Source organism: Triticum urartu, chromosome 7, assembly GCF_003073215.2.
Source record: "Triticum urartu cultivar G1812 chromosome 7, Tu2.1, whole genome shotgun sequence".
Lineage (NCBI taxonomy): Eukaryota > Viridiplantae > Streptophyta > Magnoliopsida > Poales > Poaceae > Triticum > Triticum urartu.
In genome coordinates, this window is record NC_053028.1 from 478,412,941 (window position 1) to 478,433,969 (window position 21,029).

Consider the following 21,029-nt stretch of genomic DNA (forward strand, 5'->3'; position numbering starts at 1 on the left):
GGCATCCGGACGTCCGGTGGCTTCCGGACTTCCGCTGGTTCCGTTCTGTGATGGAGGTGCCGGACGTCCGGTCACTTCGGACTTCCGCTAATTTTGGCTCGGGTGAGGTGGCGCCGGATGTCCGATCGCTGGAGGGTGGGGCCCGTCATCCGGTCCTGGCCGGACGTTCGCTCGTTGTAGCTCTCGGCTGGGGCTTTAGGCTGCAGACGTCCGGTCCCGACCGGTCCTCCGGTGGCTGGGGCTTCTTTCGCAGCTCTTCTTCTTGTCCTTCACGGTTGGTGTTCTCGCCATCTTGTCCATTAGGTGTAGTTGCTCCGTGGCTCTCCTCCAAGTGCCTGATCACGCATAGTGTTTTCGCTTGAGGTAGTAGCCATGTCTCATGTATAGAAAGTGGTAGTTCGGAGAGGAGCGAGTTCACCTTATCTTCGATAGCCTTTGCTCGTGCCCTTGTCATTGGTCCAAGTGGTGTCGTGGGAGACGTAGGTAGGTCCATGGGGATGATCTTGGTATGCTCCGCATCATAGTTGGAGTCAGAAAATTAGACTGAGTTGGCAAGATAACTAAGAAAATTGGTTATATTCTCACTGTTCGCAAACTTCTGCTCAGTTTGACTCTCCTGGAAAAGCCACTCCTGATAGTCATTGCAACAAAATTTATAACATAAGTACGCAACACAGTTTATTGTTGAGAAGTTAATGCAAACCCACCTTACTGACAGTTTTTGTTTTTGCTCCATACATTCCAGTATAAAGCCCACAAAAGCCTGGAAAAATTACAATATTATTAATTATTATATATAACTTAAGTGCACTTGGCATTCAAAACTAAAAATTTGGAGGATGAAACAATGCAGGAAGCCTTACATCACGAAGATCTGAATATGAATCGGGCAAATGAAGCCTTTGGAACTTCTCCCACATAGGTTCAAGTGCACCAAGTAAACGTACCTCCTCCTCGTGAGATACTTTCACAAGCGGCTCCTATAGACCCAAGGGATAAAATATAAGCATCACCAAGCCCCAAGAACTTTAAGGTGCAGAACTGGAAGAAATTTGGCAACAAGATATTGTGTACCAGGTATGAGTATATGAACAATTTGTAAAAGCAACTCCCATCCACACCTAACCCTAGCCGCGACCCCTTCCCCACCTAGCCCCTCCCGCGACCCCCATGTCGCCTCCCCCGGGGGCGGTGAGGGAACCCTAGCTGCGCCGCCGCGGCCCCCTCCCCACCTCACCCCACCTCCTCGCCGCTGCCTGAGGCAGCCGCCGGGCAAGCCCGGGGTGCCAAGGATGGTGGTGGTGGGGCCTCGGCTGCCCTGACTCTGTGTGGGGAGTCCCAGATCTGGAGCGGTGGCTCCTTTGGCGAGGCACGACAGGTTCTGGCGAGCAGCCGTGCGGGCGGTGGATCTGGCGTCCTGGCCGTGCGGGCGGCGGGATCCTGGTGGTCGTTGGCGGCTGGCTGCGGCTTCTGCGGTGGTTGGTGCATGCGATCTGGAGCCTCCCCTGTTCGGCATGCGGGCCAGCCTGGTCGGGCCGTGCTTCCCTTGGTCGCCGGTTATGTACAAGAGGCGCTGCTGGTGGCAGGGATCTAGTTCGGGCGAAATCCCTGGTCGGACATGATCGGTCGCACCGACGACGACGCCTGAGGGTGATGTTCCCCTCCTTGGAGGCATCTGTATGGACTGATATCCTCACTTCCCCTTCCCCTAGGTCTCCCGGGCGAAAGCCCTAACTTTGTTGGGTGGCGGCGGCGCTCATGGCGTCATTCCCTTCTTGAAGGCGCCGCTTTGGGAACCGTGGGGTTGGGTGGCGCTTGTGGGTGGTGGGCGACGGCAGTGGTGCGTACCTATCCTAGCATGGATCTATGTCTGTTGCTTGGAGATGGACTCACGGAGGTGGAGGTCGTCGTTTGGCATCATGGTGGCATCCATGGCGGAGGACCTTCCAAGGCTCGCGTAGATGGAGGTCGTCGTTTGGCGTCGTGGTGGCGTCGATGCCAGAGGACCTGCCAAGGTTGACACCTCAATCTGCTCTGAAGATGGACCGGTGGAAGATGGCGGCGACGACACATGTTAGTGCATCGGACCGGTTTGTGCCCCAGACCCAGTAGATGGCTCGGTCGGGGCCTCCGGCTTTAGATGTCAGGCTTAAATGAGAGGTCTGGGTATGTGGCCCAGCTTGCACCCCTTCATCATATGGATAGGAGTAGCGGCAGATGTTACCAAGATGGTGGATTCAGGCATATTGTTGTTCTAATGTGTAGAGTCCTCGAGAATAATCAATAAAATGGCAGCATGCATCTCCCAGATGCAGAGGCCAGGGGTCAGCCTCCTTTTCTAAAAAAAGCAACTCCTGTCTCCAGGTACTTTCCGATATTCAGAGTAATTAGCCGAAAGCTTATGCAGAAACGCACGCAATAGATGAGAATACGTAGCAAACAAGTGAGGACTCAAATCAAGTAGAAATATAACAGCTCACAAGTCATATTACTTTTGCCTTGTCTTTCATAATTTTGTTTTCAAACTCATGCGGTAGAGATGGTAAAGGTTCCTGCACCGAAACAAGATTTCAATTAGTAAAACCAATGTTATTTCCCCAAATTGACATCTCTAGCCTCAATGATAAAATTAGAGAATATCCTATTAAAGTTAACCTTTTGAAGAATTTTTTTGCAGCCATTTTGTGATGTCTGCAAAACCATAGAAAACTGAAGGTGCAGAGAGGTTATGAAAGTAATGTTGAATAGTTAATTAAACTAAGCAATTGAAAAGCAACCCTTACATCATCACAAGCCTCGTACTCGTCTCTCCAAGAAGCCCTCACAGCATCACATGACTCATGACTCTAAAAAGGACCTTCCAGAATCTGAAAACATAACAAACGCAAAATTTTAGTTTATTTAAAGAAGAGTTGTGAACAGCTTGCAAGATGTCTTTTCAATCCGAGTTAGGATTGTAGTCACTGTTTACATTTGCAGTCTGGCGTGCGGGCGGTTTCGCCTGGAAATAAAGGATGTGGGCCCCAACACTAGACGTCGCACCCGTTCTGCCTCCTGCCGCCACCTCTATCGGGGAAAAAGTCCAAAATAAACCCAGAACTCATAGACCCTAGCTAAATCGAACCCTCAACTCCTAATCCTAGTAATCAGCACTCTCAACTCTCTAATCCTGGTCCAAAATGAACCCTGCAGTCGATTTGGGCAGGAAAACACTGATGTGGCATAGTCAATCGGGATTCTTCTGTCAGGTGGGCCAGCTGACCGGTGCGCGTGTGGGTGGGATATATCCCGATCCAAATCGATTGGGGAATTCCTCAGCACAACTAGGGTTAGCTCGGCGGCGGCCAGGGAGAGAGGAGTGGGCGATTTGTGCGGCGGCGCCGGCGGACACTGCGATGTCATGGTCATTAGGCGGTTCTTTTGCTCCTGGATTCCGGCGAGCGTCGGGAAGGAGGGACACAGATGCGAGGTCATCGGTGCGCTACCGTGAGCAGCCTATGGCGTACGAGCCGGTGAAGTTATGCCACTGCAATCCACGGCGGAAAGCACCGAGATGGATTTCTTGCAGCCGTCAGAACCCGGGGAGGAGGTATTACGCGTGCGTCAATGCAATGGTTAGCCCCAATTTTTCTGCTCATTCTTCTGTTCTTCCTCATCCCCTCAATCTGATTTATTTCTTTTGTTCAATTGCGTAGCATGGTGGTTGTGGGTATGCTGAATGGCATGATGATCCGTTGCCAAAGTTTTTTAGTGACTTAATTGGAGATTTGAGAGATGAGGTGTGGAGGTTGAAGGGTGGAGGTACTGTTGCGCGAACTGAAGATGCATTCAGAGTTGTGGCTATGAGTGAATATGAAGCAGGAGGTGAAATGCTGGTTGTGTCTCTGCAAGAGCAGTTGAGGTTAAAGAATGCAGAAATGGATGCAATGAAGAGCAAGTATATGAATGTGATATTTTTCCTGATTGTCTTTGTGCTTGGTTTAGTGCTAAGGAAATTTGTAGTGAACTGAATGTCAAGTTCATGTGATCTCACAAGTGTATGCATGTGCGAATTGTATGGATCTTGTATGCAACGCAATTATCTGTCATTCCAATTATCTGTATGGATCATTCCAATTATCTGTCAAGTTGTGGAACTCTGTTTGAAATGCAATGTATGGAATGAAATTTGTGATCTGGCAGTCAATTGCAACCAAGTTATATATTACTTCTCTGATCATTGGAATGTACACAATATAAGATAGCATTTGCATTTGCTGCCAATTGTAATAAGAAAATTATAGCAAATATCATTTACCCTGAGCATTTGCAAACAACATCATAAGAAAATTATAGCAAATATCTCTGACATTATAAGTAGATAGAATCTGCAACATCAAATCCATATTTGCAAATAGATTACAAAAGCTAGGACCATAGCCTGAATATGCCTGGCATTGCAAAAGATTTCTGTTGCAACACAACCTTAATGTTTGCAACAAATGAAACTAGACAAGATTACACATTGCCACTAGTAGTAAAGTACTTGAAGCTGGGAATAGATGATGCAGGAGCTCTCTTTCTCTTATAGCCAGTAGATGGCCCAGGTTGTGCACTTGTTTGGCTAGCTCTTGCTCTTGGGGGCTTAAATGCAGATGCTCTTGCTTGGCCAGTGGCTAGTGCAGATGCTCTTCCTGGGGCAGTGGCTGTTGCAGATGCTCTTGCTTGGCCAGTGGCTGGTGTAGAGGCTCTTGCTTGGGAAGTAGCTGTTGCAAAAGTTCTTGCTGGGGCAGTAGCTGGTGCAAATGTTGTTCCTGGGCCAGTAGCAGGTGCAGATGCTCTTCTTAGGGTAGTAGCTGGTGCAGATGATGTAGGTGCACTAGCTCCAGTTTGCTACATGTCAAAATATTTGAAGTGATTTTAACTTAGATAATTTAAATTGCAGAGAACCAACTTAAATCATTTAAATTTCAGGAAATCATCTAAAACTAATAAATGACATCTAAAATCCCTACAAAACATGTTAAATGCAGAGAAATGCATGAAAAAAATAAAACTCACCTTTAATGTGTCCCTTTTTTGGTAGTCTTCTTAAGGTGTGCATTCTTCTTCTTGCCTCTCTCTGGGTTTTGCTAGCAACCTGTTTTGTTGTGTCCAGCAGTGCCACACATTGAGCAAATAATTACAGTGCCATGCTTGGTCATTTTTTTGCTAGGCTTAGGTTTCTCACTTTCTTCTCTCCTTCTATCATTATTCTTAGGCCTGCCTGGCATGCTATCTGGTATGGTTGCATATGCTGGAGCTTGAGGCCTAGGTTTCTCAGAAACTGGCCACATTTCCTCACCTTCCACAGGCATCAAACAATGTTCATAAATTTTGTTGAAAACATCAACAAAATAGCAAGGGGCAATGAAATCTTCCACTTTTTTTCCACACTTGTAGATAGTTGTTATTGCATGAGAACAAGGTAGACCTGGTAGCTAGAAGTAGCCACATGAACATGTCTAGTTGTCAAGACTCACTGTGTACTGCCTTTTTCCCCAGTGACAAGTTTCACTTCAAATTCATCTTTGCCATTCCAAAGTATTTCCATGAATTGGGTCCTTGCTATGCTGCTCTTCAATTTCTTGAATGCACTTAGACATATTTTTCCATGGAAGTTCTGACATTTTTCCCTTTGTTCCTGAATTCTAACCATAACCTTTTTCCTTATTTTTTCTTGCATTGAAATTATTGGATAAAACCTTGCTTCAACAATTGCATGATTGAAGGATTCACACAAATTATTATCAACTGACTCACAATTGGATCCCACTGGAAAAAAGCCCTTACCCAGTGCACTAGCTCTGTTCTCATGATGTCTTTTGCACCTTCTGTAGTTTCTTGGGCAAGCTTTGCTTTATAGTAGTTGAAGTCCTGCTTGTTTGCTGCTTTGGCAACTGCCCAAAACTTCTTCTGCCACTGATGTTCCCTATGCTTCTTCCTCCAGTTGGCATAGATATGCCTAGCACACATTATGTGCTCTGCATTTGGCAAATAATCCTTCATTGCATTTATCAGTCCCTTCTGCTGATCTGAAATGAACACCCAGCCAGCTCCATTGTCATTAAACTCAAGATCTTTAATAAGCAGGGCAATGAACCACTTCCATGTATCATTAGTTTCCCTCTCAACAACTGCCCATGCCACTAGATACATTTGATTGTTTGCATCTCTTGCAACAGCACACAATATCTCTCCTTTGACAGCACCTTTAAGAAAACAACCATCTAAACCAATCACTTTCCTGCAACCAGCCTTAAACCCAACTTCAGTGCATTAAAGCAGACATAGAAACTCTGAAATATGTTCTGTTCCATGTTTGTTGGATCCAAACAGACTGCAACAGTGCTTCCAGGATTACTTCTAAGTAGCTCCAGCTGATAATCAAAAACCCTGTTGTATTCATTCTTCATTCCAGCCCTTAACTTGTCCATGACAAGCTTCTTTGCATGCTTGCACTTAGAAGTTGATACATCAGCAAACATGTCCTGAAGAACTGTTGCTTTCATGCTCTCAATTTTCCACATTGGATTAGCTAAAATGAAGTGCTCATATCTTTCAGCAATAACCTTAGTTGTCACAAGTCTGTTCTCCCTGTTTTGTGCACAGTGGTTCTCATCATTAAATGTTATGATTTGAAACATGCTTGTTCTTCAGGTTTTGGCTCCATAAATAAGCCAAGGGCAGCCAGGCCATGCACACTTAGCCCTAACTCTGTTACTCTCTGACTTCAAGAACACAATGCTTTTTTTTGTCACAATTCCCTATTTCTTCGATGCTTTCACAAGCTGATTCTTGCTCCTGAATACCATTGTCAATGCAAAGTGTGGAATTTCTGAGTCACTATTGTATCTTGGATACTGGCTCTTCCTCCTCACCATGTGCCCATCAGAATCTTCATCGTAAGAATAATCCTCATCAAATGAGTCATAGCCCCACTGTTTCTCCTCTCCCTATAATTGATCTTCCATATTTGCAATTAAGTCAATAGAAATAGGAGCTGTTGAATCACCTGCAAGCCAACTCTTTGTATCTCTCATCCTCTTCTTAAATTTTCTAGCATGCCTTCTGAGCTCAACAACCTCTGAATTTTCTCCACTGTCCTCACTGGGTGGTATGTACTCTGTATCTTCTTCAGAATCACTAGCTGAAACTGCATTGTTGCTCTCAACATTCACTTGATCTAGTGGATTGTTGCTCTGAACCTTCACTTTCTCTGTCCTCACATTCCTCTGAAAGTTCACTTCATCTGTCCTCAAATTGCTCTGAAAATGCACTGCATCTGGCACTTCATCTAGACTGCATATTTGAGAAAATACCAACTGAATTCCTGCCACTTCATCAACCTCATTTGCCACTGTGGTTTTGCTTGCCCTAGGCTGCTCAAATTGGATGTTGTTCATTTGAGTGAGCACACCATTATCATATGGTTCTGCAGTAATGACCATGTCAGGTTCTTCAGCTTCATCATCATCCATATCAACATCAACAATCTCATTCTCATAGTCACTAGCACTGCTTCTACTCTCACTGTCCTGCTCCCCATGGTATTCCACATAAATATCAGCTACATCTCCAACACAAATGTAGTCTGACATGCTAGCACAACCACTGTCATCAAACAAAAACCTCAAACCATCAGCTAGTTCTTTCCCAGGCACATGAAAATATAACTTCATCAATTCCTTGAACTCCAGATGGTCTTTCAAATGCCCTTGAACTTCAAACAATGACAACTTGTCCCTCTCAATCAATGAAATTGCTTCATCTCCCCCCACATAATCCAAAACAGGACCAATGTGGATGAACTGGCCCCCAAAATGAAATCTGACATTCAAAATCTCACTAGGGTCCATGATTGAGCTGCAACAAACAAGAGTATATCACTACATTGTGCTAATCCGAGCAATTGGAATGACAAAAACGAACAGAAAATTGCCGAAAACCCTAACTCTGTAATCACAGAAAAGCCCCAATTTTTCTCTTTGAAACCCTAACAATAACAATGCAGTCAGAGCTTCAATTGCAGCCATAGGAGGAGGAGGAGGTCGGAGACCGTACCTTTGACGCCGCTCGTCGTCAAGCCGTCACGATCGCTGTCGCCGGAGCCGATCACCCGCCCGTCACCATTGCAGCCGCTCGAGCAGGGGAATTTCAGGGGACGCCACGAGTGGGGATGGACTTCCCCTTGCGTGGGCTAGCTCTGATTAAGAGCAGGGATGCGCTCTGGGCCTTATGGGCCGGCCCAACTTCTCTCCGCAACGCGCCCAACACCCACCGATCCCAGCTTTGGTCTGCCACCTCATCAATCCCTGTTTGGAAGTGAGCTCAGGGTTCATTTTGGACCGAGATTAGAGAGTTGAGTGCTGATTACCGGGATTATGAGTTGAGGGTTCGATTTAGCTAGGGTCTACGAGTTCAGGGTTTATTTTGGACTTTTTCCTCTGTCGGGACGCTGCGGCCTGATTGGTTCCACCCGCGCGAGATCCACCGGATCGCACGGCTGAGTCGCGTGCGCTTGCGATCGCAAAATCGTGCAGCTACACGATTGAGCATTCGGGTTTTTTATTTTATTTTTTGTTCATGGCATTTTTATCCCGAGGATGACATATTTTAAAGTAGCTCCGAAAAAAACCCGACTAGAATACTGCTCCACGAGATACATGCGTACCTAGCAATCACAACCAGCGCTCCCACCCACCCCATCGACAACAACTAGCCTGCACGTATGTGTGCATGGCAAAGTTGCTGGTGCGTTGATGTCTAGCACTTGCATGTGCTAGCTTGCTGTTTTTTGCTTTGCTATGCCTTCTTGAATCGTGTGTGATTGCTCGTGATTCCGTACCTTATTGTGCCGCCGCCCGTCGCCAATACCTCGTCGACCTAATCGTCCTCATAAAGTATCGAGCGCTATCTCGTCGTTCAATCTGCCCGCATGCCACCTAGCATACTGCTCATTGGCACCATTGGCCTGGAGCCGGAACGACCGATCTGACGGCCCTGACGCAGGACTATGTCTATCATGTCCGTTTTTTTCCAGACGGGTATTGAATCACGTTCATCGCGACCTCCTCTACAATGAACACTACCTAAGCCTTGCATCCCTCTTACACATGTGTCCCTTCTCCCAGCGTCGAGCACACCGATTTAAAGCAACTATCATGTGTGCTATAAGCAAGCAACTTTGTCTATGCAAAAATATAAGAAGCTTGTTCAATGCAAAATATGAACAAACTTTGTCCACACAAACTTATGAACTGTTTTTTGTTTTACAAAAAAATGTAAAGAAAATGATTATGTCCTACCACTTTAAAATAAGCAACTTCCTTCTAGTTTCGTTGGGTGCACGTGATCCCGATGATATGATTAGCGGGCAACTCTATGGGGTTTTCTAAAAGACTCTAATGTTTTTCTCGGACGACTAGGTAGTGGTATAGAAGAAAACACACACGGTAAAGGCAGCCAAGCCCCCCCTCCCCAGTCTTGCTTATGCCTGTGATCCCGATGATGTGATTTAGCGGGCAACTCTATGGAGTCTTCCGAACAACTCCATTGTTTTTCTTGGGCAACTACCACATATCTCCAGCTATGACACCTGGAAAAGGAATAAAGAATATGCACATGTACATTTTTGGAGGGGTTTAGAGAAAAAATTAACCCACTAAATCATTTGCCCATAGATTTAGCTGCGCCCTCTTCCCCTTCTACGATCATTTGCCAAGTATTTATGATCACAACAAGGGATCCCACCCGAGGAGAATAAATTATTGGCGCGTCCCCTTCTACGATCATTTGCCAAGTATTTATGAACATGGTCTGATACACTAAGGATCCGACCCGACTAAGGACGCGGAAATTAGCTCCGAGTCGCACGTAGCCCCCCGAATCCGATCTGAAGTGGAATTGGACGCACCTGCCTAGCGATGGAAAGGAAACATCATCAACATATAAATAGCAACGACGTGCCATACAAAAAAGGTCGCACAAACAAGGCTCGACGACTGATCGACCAGACGAGACACGTCGATGGCAGGTGAAGCGATCACAGCGATGTCCGCTGAGGCGAAGCGAGCGGAATTCGAGTCTGGCACGGCGGCCGACCCGGGGAACGGCGAGCTGTGGCGCCGCTTCGTCAGGTTCGAGCTGGAGGAGGGCGGCGGAATCGAGGCCGCTCGTGCCGTCTACGAGCGACTTCTCGCCGCAATTCCCGATGGAGAGACTTACATGTGGGACTGGTTCTGGAGGGAGCGCGAGTTCGGCGACGTCGACAGCCAGCGGCGTGCGCTCCAGCGATGGGCGCGGTGGGCGCAGGCCCAAGGAGGCGGCTTCCTCAGGTCCAAGTCAGGCTGGAGTACTTACTTGAAGTTCGAGATCAACAACGGCGGCAGGGTGGAGCGCGTCCGGGCCGTCGGCGAGGCGCTCCTCGCGACCTTTTCCATGGATCCGCGTGCGTACGCGATCTACATCAGGGCTCTAGCCGCTCTGTCCCGGCACGTTGAAGCCCAAGCCCTGGCAAGCCGTGGCGTCAAGGAGCTGTCCGCGTTCTGTCGCGGGCATGATGAATTCATTTGGAGGTTTATGGCTGTGTATCTGAAGAGGCTCAGGGAGAGGCGGAGCACCGCGTGGGACGAAAATATGTTCAACGATTAGCTGTTTTTTGTTGAGATATGTTGAATGATTCTTTTTTTAGAAAACTCTTGAATAATTAGCTGTTACGAGTATATATATACTAGTAGAACGCCCGTGCGTCGCTACGGGCTATAATCCATTTAAATGGGATAATTAATGTGGTTTTCACCGTCGAATCTCATTTCTTCGTCATACGTTTGACGTGTTTGGACATCAATGAGTTCCCCAAAATCCAACCGTTTGGACGGTCCGTGCTCACTAAATCAAACCCATATAAAAGGGGAAAATGTGCTTGTCCAGACTATCCGGCATGTTATCTCCAACACTTTGTGCCAACACAAAACCCGCCACCCCACGAAATTTTACTAAAGCCTTTCAATATTGCCATCTACAATACATTGTGGATAGCTGGATAAGATACTTGTGATTTTACACATCCATATTTATATCAAAATAGAAATCAGAACAAGAAAGCAAAACAAACTAAATACGCATGACAGTCCAATGTGTACCTTATATTTTGCAAAAGAGGAGCATAACTGGCTCCTACTGCCCCGTAGCAAACTATTATGGTTAAACTTTTATTACAAAAATAATAAACAAAAGGCACATAACTTTCGTTCCATTGAGTTTTTCTTTTGCATATCATTATCATTACTGTAAAAAAATATAAATTAAGTGACCACTAAAAAATTACCTTGAGATGCCAGCAAAAGAAAATGGCACAACGAGATCTCCATGAAGTCGTCAGCGAGCTCATCAGACCGGGGCAGAGTGCTTTCCTTCGCGGTCAACATATCCAAGAAAACTTCCTGTTCGTACGTGGGTTGGCCAGACATTATCACCGGACGAAGAGACCAATGCTCCTGGTTAAACTTGACATGGCAAAAACTTTCGACACTGTGTCCTGGACCTACCTGCTGGACATGCTTCGTGCTCGGGGTTTTGGGTCGCGCTGGCATGAGTGGATGGACATGCTCCTGTCAACGGCCACCTCCAAAGTGCTCGTAAATGGCATGCCCGGCTCTGCGATCCTGCACCGTTGCGGTCTACGCCAGGGCGATCCAATCTCGCCTTTCCTCTTCATCTTGGCCATGGAGCCTCTACAGCAAATGTTCAGCAAGGTGGTGCAGGCTGGGGCCCTCTCCTCTCTCCGAGGCCGCATCCCCAGCTTGCGCTCGGCCATTTATGCCGACCACGTGACTTTCTTCGTCAACCCGGTCCGCACAGAAATGGCAGTCGTCCGATCTCTGCTGAGCGCTTTTGGCCATGTCTCAGGCCTGAAAGTTAATTTCGCGAAGAGTGCGGTCATTCCCATCGGCTGCGGAGGCCTTGATGTGGCGGAGATCGTTCGCCCGCTGGGCGCGACCATCTCCAGTCTCCCGTGCAAATTCCTGGGACTCCCGCTATCCCTACGAAATCTACGGAAGATCGACGTCCAGCCGCTTATCGACAAGCTCAGGGCTAGGCTGGGTTTCTGGAAGATCAGGCTGTTCGCGGCAGCTGGCCGCCTTGTCCTGCTTAACGCAGTTCTGTCAGCCTTCACAACCTACTAGATATCTATCTTCGAGCTGCCAGCATGGGCTCGCACCAAAATCGATCGTTTGCGCTGCGCCTGGCTCTGGAGGGCCAATGAGACTTGTCATGGTGGCCACTGCAAGGTTGCTTGGGGTAAAATCTGTAGGCCCAAGGAGCTGGGTGGGCTGGGCATCATCGATCTACAAAAATTTGGGACCTCTCTCCGGCTTCGTTGGCTCTGGCTTGAACGCACCTCACCATCTAGGCTGTGGCTTGGGCTCCCGGTGCCGTGCTCGATCGCTGACAGACGCATCTTTGCGGCCGCCACGATGGCCTCGGTGGGAGGGGGCACCCGTGCAAGCTTCTGGTTCGACAGCTGGTTAGAGGGCCGTGCTCCTTTCCTTCTAGCGCCGGCGGTGTTCGCGGTGTCACGGCAAAAGTTCCGCACTGTGAAGGAAGCTTTGACAAACAACAGATGGGTGCTCGACGTCAGGGGCCGCATTACGGCAGCTGCCCTGCTCGAATTCATGGCGCTCTGGGCTGGCGTCTCGGGGATCACTCTGTCCCCGGCCACCCCGGACTCTTTCACATGGTGCCCCACGGCGAGCTGGGTGTTCTCTGTCACCTCGGCATACTCCCTCCATTTTTGGGCTCAACGGCGTCAGCCCTCCATCTGCTGGTCTGGAGGGCTTGGGCTCCGGCTAAGATGCGCCTACTAGCCTGGCTCTTTGGCCAAAATCGGCTGCTCACGGCGGATCGCCTCTTGGCCAGGCAATGGCCAAACTCCTACTTCTGCCCCCTTTGTCGGCGAAACCTGGAGACGGCCAAGCACATCTTCATCTCTTGCCCGTGGTCGCGATCTCTCTGGGCCTTGGCGTCAGTGAAATTCAACGCGCCAGAATTCAACCCTGCCAGCTGGCTGCAGCCCACCTCGCTCACGGCTTGGCTGGAAGGGCTCTCAAGCTCGAGTGCCTCGGCGGCCAAGGCGCGCTCGCTGGCTTTGGCGATCATCTAGTTCATCCGGCGGGAGAGGAATGCTAGGATCTTTCGCTCCATGGAATCCATCACCATGGTGGTCTTGGGTCTGATCACGGACGAGGTTCGATGTTGGGTTGTGGCTGGAGCTAGCCACCTTGTATCCCACAAGTAGTCGCCATGCCGCTCGCGTTTCTTCTTTTTCTTTTCTTTAGTCTGCAGATTCTTCTGTAGATCCATGTATAATTTGTCTGTCAGCCGCTCCTGTGTTTCCTTCAAAAAAAAAGATCTCCATGACGTGCGGTGATCCAGCGTACAGTATGACTAAACACAACCTGCAAGTGATATCTCTAAAGATGTAATCATGCGAATATGAATTAATCATATGATGTGATCTATAAAGCATAATATTCAAGAAAAGGAATAACTAATTGTTCCCCTAAAAATGTAACTTTGTTAAAATGTAAAAATAGTCGCTTTGGCAAAAGCCCAACAACTAACTACAGTTGTACATTAAACTATACTCGTATTATAATATAGAAAATAAGAAAAGAATTTGACATTTTTCATAGGGCTTTTATCCGGTGCATGTCTGAAGAAATATAGTAACTAATGATCATGTTTCGATTTTATTTGCAAAAAAAATAAGCATGATGATCCGTACCAATAAGAATTATAGCATTAGCAATGGCAATGACATCCAACCATTTTGTAGGAAATATTTTAGGTATTTTTTACAAAATAAAATGTGAAGCACGCACATTTAAAGTTTCAGGCATCATAGACTTGGGGGATGAAACACCAGAAATAATAGTAGGTAAATCTTCAGATATGACCTGCAATTCCCAAGCTACAATTGTTGAACAGAATCTGAAAAAAAGGAAGTACTGCCAAGAAACTTATTTTGGCATTTAATGAAGAAGCAAGCAAGTAACAATTCCAGAGAAGGTCGGATGCTTTCTTGCCCCAGGATTGTGTGTATGAATCTGACCGCTATTACATCACCAAGTCCTGCATAAAACTTTTGAGAGAGAAAATCTTTGATGAAACTGAAAATATGAGTTGTACTCCCTCCGTTCACTTTTGTAACACAAAACTTTTGAGAGAGAAAATCCTTTATGAAACTGAAAACGTGAGTTGTATTTCCTCTGTTCACTTTGGTAACACATTTTACAACTGAAATTGAACTGTTTTAAGTGTCGTTTTAAATGTCTAAAATCCCTTACAAAAGTGAATGGAGGGAGTATTAAAATTGAAGGGTAAAGGAGCAGAGGCAGACATGATTCAGTAAAGGAGCACTAATTTCAAAAACAGAACCATTTTTCCTTACTGTTTTTCTTTACTGTTTTACTAACGATACAACAACAACAAAGCCTTTAGTTCCAAACAAGTTGGGGTAGGCTAGAGGTGAAACACATAAGATCTCGCAACCAACTCATGGCTCTGGCACATGGATAACAAGCTTCCACGCATCCTTGTCCATAGCTAGCTCTTTGGTGATACTCCAATCCTTCAGGTCTCTCTTGACGGACTCCTTCCATCTCAAATTCGGTCTAACCCGCCCTTTCTTGACATTCTCCGCACACTTTAGCCGTTCGCTATGCACTGGAGCTTCTGGAGGCATGCACTGAATATGCCCAAACCATCTCAGACGATGTTGGACAAGCTTCTCTTCAATTGGTGCTAGCCCAACTCTATCTCGTATATCATCATTCCGGATTCGATCATTCCTCGTGTGGCCACACATCCATCTCAACATACGCATCTCTGCCACACCTAACTGTTAAACATGTCGCCTTTTAATCGGCCAACACTCAGCGCCAAACAACATTGCGGGTCGAACCGCCGTCCTGTAGAACTTGCCTTTTAGCTTTTGTGACACTCTCTTGTCACAGAGAATGCCAGAAGCTTGGCACCACTATTTTACTAACGATGTGAGTAAGAAAAAAATGATCTAACAACTGCATCTCCATCTTTGAACATAAACCATTGCTAGCATCTATAGATTAGTTTTCTCATGTTTTTCAAAGCAACATATGAGATACAAATAACAAGAAATTGTTAGAAATTTAGGGTGTGTGGTCTATCCCCTATTACTCTGCGTTTATCTGTGGTGTCGCTCACAATTCGCATATCTGAGGCTAGGGGGTAGGGACCTTCTTATATTGTCTTTCCAAAGAGTCCACCTCTTATACAAATACAAGATTCATAGTTTTTTTCACTAGTTTTCGGGATAGAGTCCAGATCAAATTATCAACCACGATCATATTTGTCTGTTAACGGATTCTACCCCTTATGTCCCCGGAGCACGCGCTTGTGAGCAACGCGTCATAATAGAGTGTAAATTCCTCTAATCATGTATATCAACATTAGGGTTGTAATCTAACTATACGATCTAGCTCCTTCCGATTATCACTGTACCCTGGTAGTCTTTCCAATATAAATAGTATATTGTATTCCACTGATGATCAACCAGCTTCCTTAAGCATATAACTTAAGTATTCCAAGAAGTGATAATTCCATGATAATCATGTAAAGTAATTCCATAATGAGGTATTCCGAATATTATTAACTCCTAGTAATTTGAATATAGTTGCAGGACACATAATTTCAACATCTCCCACTTGTCCAAAACGATATTCAAATATTCATAAACCCATAGTCTTAACATGCTTACCAAATACCTCCTGACTAATAGGCTTAGTCAAGGGATCAACAATCATATTAGCACTACGTTGAAAAACCCACACTAAAAATGTGATACTTTCCCTCAATATGTTTCCTTGTTGTGACACTTAAGATCATTAGAGACCTTTAGTTTCCGCCTAACTATTCCAGCACACCTGTCCTCGGCGCCTCGAGTATTATTTCCTCGAGTGTAATTCCACCTTTATAGGCACCTTGAGTATTTTGTTTCCTCAAGTGAAATTCCGCATCAGTTATTTTCAGTCACATATATCAATAATATGAATAATTCCACATTGAGTCAAATAGAAGATATTCATCTTGAATAAAGTTCCCAAAAACCAAATAAATATCAAATCCAATCAGGTGATGAAGTTCCATCAGTAACCATGTTTTGAAAGAAATTCCTGAGTTCGGTCAGTGAACCTGCACCATATTAGTACAAAAAACAATAATTGAATATGCGTACATGGATTTATTTCTCATCTCGTAAATATAGTAATAGCTTCCTCAATGTGTTTACTTTTAATATAATTTCTAGAATAAATGTCACATTGTGATGCACTTTCCATGATCATGATGTGTGGGATTCCCTTAACCATCCTTTTATCCTTCCACATTTATTCATTCCTTTTCCTCATGAGTTAAAAAATAATTCCTCATTGAGTGTCAGTCCCTTCATCAAAGGTGCTTTAATAGGTTTGCAATTTTCCATAGAAAAACATTTCAAAACATTCCCTATGTATTTCCACTCCCAAAACATAGGAAGCTTCAAACATTCCTTTCATATGAAAGTTAAACATGACCAAGCTTTCACTTCCATCAACGTGATTTTATCATTGCAAACAAAAAAACAATGTTAATGTATACAATAATAATGCAAAAAATATTTTACACTTACATTTGTAGATGAACTCCTTGCTTCATTTAGAAAATGATATGACATGTTATTCCATTGATGTGAAGCTTGTTATAAGACCATACATAACGTATTCAGTTAGCAAACCATGTCATTAGTTCCTCTTTCCCAAAATTCCAAGAGAGAGAGTTTTTACAAAGAATATTTCCCTTTGTGCAAAGAACTAAATGGCAATAGTGACATTATAATATTCCAGTGAGCCAAATTTCCTTACAAAAAAACTGCCAGGCAATAGGCTTGCGGTTGTTTGGTATGATAATAAGTTCCCAAACTATGATCTTCCTCATTTGAGTTTATTCCTTCCCGCAATTCTTCCACCCATAGTTGACATTGACGGAAAAAAAAACTTCTCAACAGAATTAGTTATTCTTGTAAAATTTAGAGTGACATCCCCCAACAACACATAACAATTATTCAGAGGTGACATTCCAAGTTAATTCCTTCCACTTATCCTAAGCATGTTAGTATCGAGAGTTTCACTTGTAGTTTCCATTGGGATCAAGGTTATATTCCACTATGATTGTCTATAATTCCACTCTTGATCATAAAAAAATATTTCCTACTTTCCACCAGTTTTCCTTTTTCAAAAAAAAAGAGATTACCCTTTGATCCACTAGAATAACCATGAGAAAATTCCTGGTGTGTGCTTTGTAGCAAGCGAGAATTTCCTGGCAAAATAGAATATTTCCTTCCAGTCTAAAAGACAAATAGTGACTGTTTTAGATGAAGAATGGTATCAACAAATGGCACTATGCAATGCTTCTTTCAAAACAAGAAACAATGGAGTATAAAAGACACTCAATTCCTCCATTCAATTGTGGAGTGTACAATGTATATTACACTGGTGAATAGTTCCATGCTCTTTACCTAAAAAAGATATATTCCTGAAGTGTACTTATTTTACCATTGAGCAATATTTTTACTCTTCCTTTTCCAAATAGAATGACATAGTCAATAGTCTCCAAGATAGAACAATAAATCAAATACCTTCTCACTGAAGTGTCACAGAGTGTTCTTTAACAATAATAGTTTTCCTCCACAAAGGAGTTTCATAGCAAAAAATTCCAATTCCAAAGTGTATATAAGATGTAGCAGTACGTCAGGTGAGAGCAAATTTACTTTTCCGTGGAGTGGTCCTCATCTTCCTCCATAAATAAATGATGCCAATTATAGAATGCATTCAAAATTTCGGGGAAAATATGAATTCCAGAATGCCATAATTTTCCAGGCATTCTGTTCACTCTCATATTCAACAGCGAAAGAACAATCACAAAGTTCAATACATATAATATAAAAAATAACCGTGTTCATTATCTTTAGTACAAATTCAGGAGTCTGAGCATAAATTTCCTCCTTCTAGACAATGGCATTTTTCCTTTATAAGCTTTTTTGGTTTGTGCATGTCGATGATATAATTAATATCCTCAACAGAAAGTGAGCACGCGAACTTAATTTTCCAAACCATGAAATTTGTAAGCCATATAATTTGTACGTGCTAAATAATCCCTCCGTCCGAAAATACTTGTCATCAAAATGGAGAAAAGGGGATGTATGTAGATGTATTTTAATTCTAGATACATCTATTTTTATCCATTTTGATGACAAGTATTTTCGAACGGAGGGAATACTAGTTAAAGAAATCTGGATGCAATGTGAGTAAATGTTACCAGTCCGTGTGGACTCTGCCGGAAAAAATAGCTAAGGCCTTGACGGGCAACACACGTATTATAGTTCCATTGCGCTCGTGGTTCCTGCGCATGCAGCTTGATCACGGCTAAGTGCGATCACCACGGTTCTTTCCTCGACAGCACGAGTTAGCAGTAGTAGACTTCCATGGTACACCTGCAAGAATTTCACCATCGGCCCGAGTGGGCAGATTAGATCGGCAACCCAGCATATCAGACAGAAACAATTGCCAGCAGGCAGCGCACGATGGTTTAGGCAGAACGCAGCAAGAAGAAATTCCTTGATACATGTGTTGGCTAATCAACCAGAAAGAAACAAATTTTTTTGTTCAGTTTGTTGCTTCATCCTTTCCTAGGTCCATGCGAGTTAATGGAGGTTTGCTTCACGTGGGGACTAGTATAGTGGTACTCGGAGTTGCTATTCTGGTCAACGTCTCCTAGTCTCCCCGATGGATCTGCACAGGCCAAGCGCCATGCCGATAACTACGACGCTCCCGTGTTTTTGATGTCTTCCACCATTCCAGACTAGACAAGCAGATCGGTGTGCAGGCAAGCACGGGTAGATAATCATGGCGGCTGGAGGCAGAGTTAGCAGCGGATTAGGGTGAGACGGCGGTAGACTTTGGTGAAGCAGATCGGCTAGGATGCTGGTGGTGGCGTGACCAAGACCTTGCGATGGATTCGATCTGGAGCAAGTAGCCCAGTACGTCTCCAGTTGGTTCACGTGTGGCTCTTAATTCTGATATGAAGAAATATGCTCTAGAGGCAATAATAAAATTATTATTTATTTTCTTATATCATGATAAATGTTTATTATTTATACTAGAATTGTATTAACCAGAAACATGATACATGTGTGAATACATAGACAAACAGAGTGTCACTAGTATGCTTCTACTTGACTAGCTTGTTGATGAAAGATGGTTATGTTTCCTAGCCATAGACAAAGAGTTGTCATTTGATTAACGGTATCACATCATTAAGAGAATGATGTGATTGACTTGACCCATTCTGTTAGCTTAGCACTTGATCGTTTAGTTTGTTGCTATTGCTTTCTTCATGACTTATACATGTTCCTATGACTATGAGATTATGCAACTCCCGTTTACCGGAGGAACACTTTGTGTGCTACCAAACGTCACAACGTAACTGGGTGAATATAAAGGTGCTCTACAGGTGTCTCCGAAGGTACTTGTTGGGTTGGCATATTTCGAGATTATGATTTGTCACTTCGATTGTCGGAGAGGTATCTCTGGGCCCACTCGGTAATACACATCACTTAAGCCTTGCAAGCATTGCAACTAATGAGTTAGTTGCGGGATGATGTATTACAGAACGAGTAAAGAGACTTGCCGGTAATGAGATTGAACTAGGTATTGAGATATCGACGATCGAATCTTGGGCAAGTAACATACCGATGACAAAGGGAACAACGTATGTTGTTATGCGGTTTGACCGATAAAGATCTTCGTAGAATATGTGGGAGCCAATATGAGCATCCAGGTTCCACTATTGGTTATTGATCGGAGACGTGTCTCGGTCATGTCTACATAGTTCTCGAACCCGTAGGGTCCGCACATTTGACGCTACGATGACAGTTATATTATGAGTTTATATTTTTTGATGTACCGAAGGAGTTTGGAGTCCCGGATGAGATCGGGGACATAACGAGGAGTCTCGAAATGGTCGAGACGTAAAGATCGATATATTGGACGACTATATTCAGACTTCGGAAGGTTCCGAGTGATTCGGATATTTTTCGGAGTTCCGGAGAGTTACGGGAATTCGCCGGGGAGTATATGGGCCTTATTAGGCCATACAGGAATAGATGAGATAGGCCAAAAGGAAGGAGGCCTGCCCCCCCCCCTCTGGTCCGAATTAGACAAGGGGTGCAGCCCCCTTTTCCTTCTCCCTCTCCTCCTCTTTCCTTCACTCCTACTCTAACAAGGAAAGAAGGAGTTCTACTCCCGGTGGGAGTAGGACTCCCCCCTTGGCGCGCCCTCCTCCTAGGCCGGCCGCCTCCCCCCTTGCTCCTTTATATACAGGGGCAGGGGGCACCTCTAGACACACAAGTTGATCAAGTTGATCGTCTCTTAGCCGTGTGCGGTGCCCCACTCCACCATAGTCCACCTTGATAATACTGTAGCGGTGCTTAGGCGAAGCCCTGCGTCGGTAGAATATCAACATCGTCACCACGCCGTCGTGCTGACGAAACTCTCCCTCAACACTCGGCTGGATCGAAGTTAGAGGGACGTCCTTGGGCTGAACGTGTGCTGAACTCGGAGGTGCCGTGCGTTCGGTACTTGATCGGTCGGATCGTGAAGACGTGCGACTACATCAACCGCGTTGTGCTAATGCTTCCACTTTCGGTCTACGAGGGTACGTGGACACACTCTCCCCTCTCGTTGCTATGCATCACCATGATCTTGCATGTGCGTAGGAAATTTTTTTGAAATTACTACGTTCCCCAACAGTGGCATCCGAGCCAGGTTTTATGCATTGATGTAATATGCACGAGTAGAACACAAGTGAGTTATGGGCGATATAAGTCATACTGCTTACCAGCATGTCACACTTTGGTTCGGCGGTATTGTTGG

General features: G+C 44.9%; 1 long non-coding RNA gene across 1 annotated transcript; it reads right to left on the minus strand.

Moving 5' to 3' along the window:
* Positions 1-731: 731 nt before the first annotated feature.
* Positions 732-1,009, minus strand: LOC125520276. The gene is made up of 2 exons (XR_007288594.1): positions 864-1,009; positions 732-763 (listed from the first exon to the last, which is right to left on the minus strand). It is a non-coding gene; the product is annotated as an uncharacterized LOC125520276 (long non-coding RNA).
* Between the last annotated feature and the right edge of the window lie 20,020 nt (positions 1,010-21,029).